The sequence below is a fragment of the Mandrillus leucophaeus genome, unplaced genomic scaffold (genome assembly GCF_000951045.1).
Source record: "Mandrillus leucophaeus isolate KB7577 unplaced genomic scaffold, Mleu.le_1.0 Scaffold711, whole genome shotgun sequence".
In the NCBI taxonomy this organism is placed as follows: domain Eukaryota; kingdom Metazoa; phylum Chordata; class Mammalia; order Primates; family Cercopithecidae; genus Mandrillus; species Mandrillus leucophaeus.
In genome coordinates this window covers 393,540-401,996 of record NW_012107709.1, presented here as the reverse complement: position 1 = coordinate 401,996, position 8,457 = coordinate 393,540, and positions in this window count along the sequence as shown.

The window sequence follows — 8,457 nt, the reverse complement described above, 5'->3', positions numbered from 1 at the left end:
AAAGGCAATACAAAACAATAGTTATAAATTCTACTACAAATAACAACTAGGTAAATTCTACTAAACCCACAACAGTTGTGGGTCTCCCATTATTATTACTAATAATAATGTATTACTAATTTTTCTCATACATTTATTTTTCACAACTCTTATATCCTTATTTACTAATGGGACAACTGAGGCTACAGAAAGATTCTATAACTTTCTAAGGTCACAGAATAAGTGGAAGAGCTAGGGCTTAAATTCAGACACTATGACAAGAGTTTATATGCTTAATCACTAGACAATATTATTCTCTTTAGGTAGAGAGACTAAAAAAGAAATACCATCAAATTTGACTCACAAAGTATTTTCTGCCTGGGAGCCTGAATTACTGACAATAAAAGGAAAATTATTTTAGAAAAATTAAAAAGCATCAGTTTCAATTATTTTCCTTCATTGAAAAATGAACTTGTTGAAATACTGTGATATCACTTGATATTACTTTATAGCAAAACATGGAATAGATTTGTCCAACAGAAGTTACAGATTGTAATTGCTGTGCAAAGAGAGGACATTTTAGGCCAAGGATGAAAAATAAGTTCCAACATTTGTGCCAATATGGTAACTTCTAGAGATGATCACTAAAGACTAATCTGGAGAAAACCCACAGTCAATTAGCACTGCCTGCTGTGAATACACAAACCCTGCTGCTGGGCAAGCACCAGCCACATGCTCTCCTTCTCTCAGAAGTTTTGCGGGGATACATTCCTAGCACACTAGTTCTTCAATCAGATTGTACATCAGAATAACCCATGGAGCTTTCATAAAATACATGTAACAGGGAAAGACAATCTTTGATTTCTGTAAGCTTACAGTACTGAGAGGTAAAGCAATAGAAGCATCTTGTAGTGCACAGCTGAAAACAAAAATAAATCTTCCCCTGTCTTCACGAATTAGGCAGTCTTAATCCATTTGTGCTGCTGTAACAAAATACCCAAGACTGGGTAATTTATAAAGGACAGAAATGTATTTGTCACAGTTCTCAAAGCCAGGAAGTCCAAGATCAAGGCACCAGCAGATTTGATGTCTGATGTGGGCCCCTTCCATCCATTGTGTTTTCTCTTAGCAGCATCCTTACATGGTGAAAGAGGGAAGGACAAAAAGGGGTGAATGCAGGGTGAAGCCTTTCTTATATGGCAGTAATCCCATACAGGAGAGAGGAGTCCTTAGGACGTTATCACCTCACCTCAGCCCACCTCTTAATACTAGCACATTGGTGATTGGGTTTCAAAATATGAATTTAGGGAGACACATTCAGACCATAGCACACCTCTGGAGTAAAGAATGAAAAATATTTCTACCTGAAGTCATATATGCCTATGCAATTAAATATTTTATCTACTTCAAGCAACAATGCAGCATGTAATTTGATAGAAACATAAACATAGGGAGTATAATACATGTTGTACACAAGAATTTAATTATTAGAAGATATTATTTTATTATATAAGTTATTAACAAGTAGAAAGTAAAATCAAGATGAGAAAAAAGCAAAGCAGGATATATGGTCCTTTACGGTGGCCAGTTATGTTTTCAGATATCTTTCTGAAGTTCAGTTGTTGGTATAAAGCAATGCAGTGAAAAGAGTAAACTCTACTTTACATTTCCATTTCCATTTCAAATGGCAAAAACTCAATATTTTCCCTAGTGAAACATTATGAATCAAAGCTCTTTCAATAACTACAGAAGCACTGAAAGAATTTTAGTTACATGAAAGATGCTTTTGAGAATAAGAAAAGAGAAGAATACTGAAGACTCTTGAAAGTTACTTTTCCTTTACCACTCCACCAAAATAATAGATTTCTGAAATATCAGCATGTGAAGGGTAATCTCTGAGACCTTTTGCCACCTCCTAAAATGAAGAAAGGTTGCATACATTTTTTTTTCTTGCTGCTATGAATAATAAGAAGCCATGGGATTCCTTGTAGCAGTCCTGGAATAATTATGAAATAGCTGATTAAGTTCAAAGTTAGTATGGAAATCTGTTCCCTTAAAAGTCTTTCATAATCTATCTCTGGAGAGAGATAATTCTATCAAATTTGAATTAATCCATAGATAATGGCAAGACTATTGCCCACCATTATGTGTCTGTATATGTGAAATGAATACTGCATGGATCCTCAGATTTACCATCAAAATAACTCAGGGCCAGATTACAGAAGGGATTAATTGTAAACAGTAAGAGTTATGGCAATCACCTCAAGAAAAGGATTAATCAACTTCAAACACATAACTTGACCTAATAATCATAGCCTAACCACAGTAATTCTTTGGAGAGTAGATTTTTTTTAATGCAGGTCACACAATGATCCTTTCACAGATCTAATAAAACATTTTAAAAATTACCTTACCTGGTGTCATTATAAAGTATAATCAGGTCCTGTATTATCATCACTACTGAAGCCTATAGTAAAATTAATTGTTCTTCATTTCAAGTCAAAAATAGGCTTTTTAACAGGCAACCTAAATTAAAGCTTTCTAAGAAGGTCCCATTTTGAATAGTTAAGCACATTGTTAGTTGTGGGGATGTAAGCACTTATTCACTTTATCTTTTGTTTCTGGCCAATTCTTTCTTTGAGTTTTGAATTTATATGTGTACCATATACACAGCCAAAGCTGCACAACATAAATGGGGTTTTCTGTGTATTAGGATACACAGTGTTCAAAGGCTAGGAAAAACTGATAATAAAATAGATTTATACTTTATATAGAATAACTGAATTAAGTGGGACAGTTAATGGGCACGAAAATATAGTTACATAAAATGAGTAAGATCTAGTATTTGCACAACAGTGTGAGTATAGTTAACAATAATTTACTGTATAGTTTTAAATAACTAAAAGAGTGGAATTAAAATCTTTTTTCTAACACGAGGAAATGATAAATGTTTGAGGTGATGGATACCTCAATTACTCTGATTTGATTATTACATTATTGCCTGTATTGAAACATCACAGACACCCCATAAATATATAAACTTATTATGTACCCATAATGATTAAAAACAAACTTTAAAAACCCGAGTTAAATTGTTTTACCTCTTTTTAAACTGTGGTAAAATATACATGAAATTCACCAATGTAATCATTTTTAAATGTACATTTCAGTAGCATTAAGTACATTCACACAATTGTGGAGCCAATTTCCAAAACTATTTTCATCTTGTTAAACTGAAACTCTGTATCCATTAAACAACAACTCCCCATTCTCCCCTCCTCCTATTCCCTGGAAGTAACTCCTCTACTTTCTGTCCCTATGAATTTAACTATTCTAGGTACCTCACGTAAGTGAAGTAATGCAGTATGTGTCTTTTTTTGTGACTGACTTATTTCACTTAGCATAATGGCCTCAAAATTCATCCATGTTGTGCCACATGTCAGAACTGCCTTCCTTTTTGAGACAGAATAATATTTCGTTGTGTGTATACACCACATTTTGTTCATTTATTCATGAAGGAATACTGAGTTGCTTCCTCCTTTTGGCCGTTATAAATAATGTAGCTATGAACATGAGTGTAAAAATACTTCTTTGAGACCCTACTCGCAATTATTTTGTGTGTATACCCAGAAATGGAAATGCTGGATCATATATGGTTGTTCTATTTTAATTATTTGAGGAATCTCCATATCTTTTTCCACAGCAGCTGCACCATTTTACATTTCTACGAATAATGAGATTGCACATTTCCAGTTTCTCCACATCATCACCAACACTTGTTATTTTCTGTTTTTTAAAAACTATGAATTAAGATTTTTAACTAGCAACCTTAAATTTAAAGTTTCTAAATTAGGAAATCTCCAATTATAATTTTTCAAATGGTCTATCTAATATACTTGTTGGGGGTGAAATCTGAGCTTTTTCCTTTCTAGAGAAGGTTGTTAAGGGTGAAGGTAAAGAGAATAAAACTTTTCTAACAATGTGGATGACAGGCATGCCCTCCCAGCCTCACCTGGGACCGCCAAATACCTAATATAATGCTTTTCACAAAGTATGTACTCGGAAAATATTTTTTTTTAAAATAAGGGAGATAAAGAGTTTCAACTCACAGTTTTAAAATTCAAAGTGAATTTCAAGTTTCTTCAGGATGAAGGACATACACTTTTAGGTTTTTATTCTACCTTCATTGAAATAATGAACGTTACCTCATTTGCTCGTTGTGGGGATTAAATAAATGATCCATGTAATGCACCTAGAACTGTCCATTATAAATGTAATGTGTTAACTATGAGAAGTTTTATCATGATTTGGATATTATAAAAATTAATCAATAAGCAAGTATTATAAAATGCCTAACAATGTCCTTAGCAGTACCTTCAGCACAGTGTTGAACACTGTTAAAGTAACAATAACAACCGTTGCTGGTTGTTATTGTTACTTTAACAATGTTAAATAGATAAACATATTAACAATGTTAAATAGATAAAAGAAAAATAGAAACATATTTTTATTTTAAGAGGAAAACAGATAAGCCCAAGACATATAAAATATAATGCAGGACAGGACTAAAATCCCCCCTTTTGAAAGTCCCTTTCTTTAGCATCCTGATTTTATAGAATTCTTGCTCTCTTAATATTTCTTCCTCATATTTCCCCACCCCCCATTCAGAGATGGTTTTGGTCTGAGTCCTCTAGTCTTCTCTTTTTACATGTTCTTTCCCTTGGTGATTTTGGCTACTTTCATTTCACCATCTCGAGGATGATTGCGTTCTGGATCACATCATCTTTCTCAATATTGCTTATTCAATGGCCTGATGAACAATGAACTAGCAGTGCCATTTTGAAAGCAATCTAAAACTCAAGTGCCTGTTTTAGTTGTTGTTATTGCTACTGCTTAATAAAATGTTGTAAAATCCTTTAATTATTCTCCCTTATCTGCAGAACAAAACCTGGAAACCTTAGTCAGTGACTTTACTTTTTAAAGTTTTTTTTAAGTTTCTAAATCTTCAAAAGTTTTTCAGTTTTATCTTCCCTACATGTACTCCAAACTAATAAAAGCAAGCTATATGTAACTGTCCTTAAAGAACATGCCATTTTTTCCTTATGCCTTGAATTGTATTATTTCATCTCTGAATTGCTCTTTCTTCATCTCCACCTGTTGAAATCCTATTCTGACACCAAGATCTAGCTCAAACTCAGCTTTCTACACCCCAACCTGAAGGAATGTCTTTCCTTCCTGGGCTGCAGAGTACCCACTGTATAATAGACATGTATTTTGAGGTATCATGTTTCTAGCTATATGCACATATGCACTAGACTGCCAGTCCCTGACAATGGCTTCTTTGCCCTTGATTCTCCAAAATAAATGAATAGCTGAGTGATTAACTGAATAAATGAATACAAGTAAATGTATATGTTTTAAAGGAAAATTAATTTTGTAGCAGAATGGATACAGAAGAATCCACATTTAGGAAGTCACTGTGAAGACTGTTACATTACATACATAAAATCCAAGCTGGAACTGCCATAGCAGAATGGATAAACAAGTGATTTAAACTACTTAAAAGCCATTTTTTTACTGTAATGTTGATGTCTCACATGGTACTTTTATTTTACTCAACTAACTGCACGTTTTGTTTCAAAAATTAGCTATATGATGGGTATCTTAATCTGCTCAGGCTGCCATAACAAATTACCATAAACTGAGTGTTTTAACTAACAGAAATGGATTTTCCCATCATTCTGGAGGTTGGAAAATCCAAGAGTGAGGTCCTGCAGGGTTCAGTTCCTGATGAGGCTCTCTTCCTGGCCTATAGACCACCACTTTCTTGTGTTCTCTCATGGCAGAGAGAGAGAAAAGAAAGCAAGCTTTCTGATGTCTCTTCTTAAAAGGCCACTAATTCCATCATGAAAACCCCATTCATGACCTCATGTAACTCTACCCCAAAAAGGCCCCACCTCCAAATATCATCACACTGGGGATTAGTGCTACCACATATGAAACTGGGGGAGGGGGGCGGGCAGGACACAATTTAGTCCATAGCAGTTGAATAAGTGAGGAGATATTTTACCCAAACACAGAGGCATTTGGCCTGAGAATGTCAGAACAAGTTACCCCTTTTTTATTCAAATTTCTATAACTTTACTTGTACATCTCTAGGAATATACAGGTATATACACACACACACACACACATATATATGAATATATCCATACACATACATCCATATAGAAATAGAAACACATGCCTGTATTTCTAGGAAGGAAGAAAATAGAGACCTAGGGATCACGTCTTCCATGACTCTTGTACAACACACAGTCTCTACCAGTGACCCTGGATACTCTGAAAGAGCTAATCCTAAGTAAAAAGTTATGACATCCTTACTGGCATAATTTGAGGTTCATACAGTTCTAGATTTATGAAATTCCCACTGTAAGTTAATACTTCAGCTACTACATGTTGAAACTTCCTGTTAAAATTTAATTTTTAATTATTTATTTATTTATTTATTTGAGATGGAGTCTCACACTGTTGCCCAGGCTGAAATGCTGTGGCGTGATCTCAGTTCACTGCAGCCTCCGCCTCCCAGGTTCAAGCGATTCTCCTGCCTCAGCCTCCCAAGTAGCTGGGATTACAGGTGCACACAACCATGCCCAGCTAATTTTTGTCTTTTTAATAGAGACAGGGTTTTGCCATGTTGGCTAGGCTGGTCTCGAACTCCTGTCCTCAAGTGATCTGTCCTGCCTTGGCCTCCCTAAGTGCTGGGATTACAGGCGTGAGCCACTGTACCCATCCCAAAATTTAAATTCTTACCCAAGGGCAGAAACAGGTTTATTATGGAGCTAAAGATACTTTTGCTAAATGTTCCTTCATTTTCATGGGTTACTAGGAGCAGTATTAGAAATGTGATAACATGATCTGCTTTCATGAATGTTAGAAAAATGAGATTTTTGAGAAATTGTTTTACTTAAGGATAGCCCCTAAAATATGTAAGTCTGAAGTGTCAAATCATCTTGATGAACCTCTGCTTGGGAAGTGTCAAATAACTACAAAAAATAGAAGCAGATGAACTAAACATCAGAAGATGCTCTGATATGGCAAAGCTACCTTGTGAGGCTACCAACAGCAAACACCCAGAAAAGACTGCTGTCACACAAGCCCTTCAAAGCTCCACCTTGCTCATCTGATCCCGGGCATGTGGATGCTCTGTTCTGACATTTTATTTTGTCCCTAAGGATGTATTTTCTCATGGATACTTACTCAGATCTGGTTTCCTAATCAGTGCCCTGCTTCTAAATCCCAATCCCTGGTTTCCTCATTTATAAAATGAGAATGGAGACAATGCCTATTTCATGGTGCTATTATAAACATAAAGTGATATAATGTACATATAAATGCTTTGTTAGCTATTTATTCTATACCTATTTAAGGCCCTCCATGAACCGGTCCCATATGAATTTTCTAGTCCTATATTCCATTAGACCCTCTTATGTATGGTATGTTCTGGCCAAACTTAGCTACTCTTCCATCTCTGAACCAATTTGCAATTTTTGTTAGATCAGGAACCATAGCAGAATAATATGCTCTGTAAGGATTACTTCAAACAAACAAAAAAACCTCGGGATTAGATTAATTTGCCTACTAATTATGTTAAAATCTTAAGTAACAGAAATTTTTTTTTGCTTTCTGAATAGTTAACATCATTTTTAAAGTCTTTTAAGAGACACCAATTTATTAAATGAAGCTGGCAAAACCAGAACACAAAAGTACGTCAAAGTCTTATTAAAATAAAAACAAACAGCTGAAAATTTTTTGTTAGGTTAATTTCACTTTTTATGTTACTACAACAATAACAAAAATACCAATACCATTGAATACAGTTAGGAGGTTTACTTAAATCATGTTCCTCAAAATTTGGTGTGCATCACCACATGTGTTAGAATCGTGGGAGTGAGGGCAGAGGGTTACTTCTAAATATTCAAACTCTCGGCCTCTCCCAGACCGACTGAATCAGAATTTCTAAGAATGTTGCCGTAGTCTCTGCATTTTAGCGTTTCTTTCCAGGTGATTTTTATGCAAACCAAAATAAAAAGCACTGCATTGACATTTTCTGTCCCAGTTTTCTGAAGACTGAAAGTTAACAGCAGGGTTGGGGTGGGCTGGGGTGGGACAAGGTCATGGGAAGTAGCAGCCCAGGAAGCATCAGCACTGTCATCCTCACTGAGGTTTGGATGAAGTACCTTTTCAACAAGCTCTTCTGTATCTCTTGATAAACAGTTACGTGGTAATGAAACTTTTCAAGGTTATTTCCTTGAGAATACAGCTAAGGCAGCTTCTTGTGTCTCTCCAGGCAGAATATTCTGATATTATTATTAATCTTTATCTTGTCTTGCTCTGAAAACAATTTGAGCTATCTTACAAAATTCATAGTCTATATTAGTTTAAGAAGTAAATGAGAAAATAAGCCCAGGAAAATAA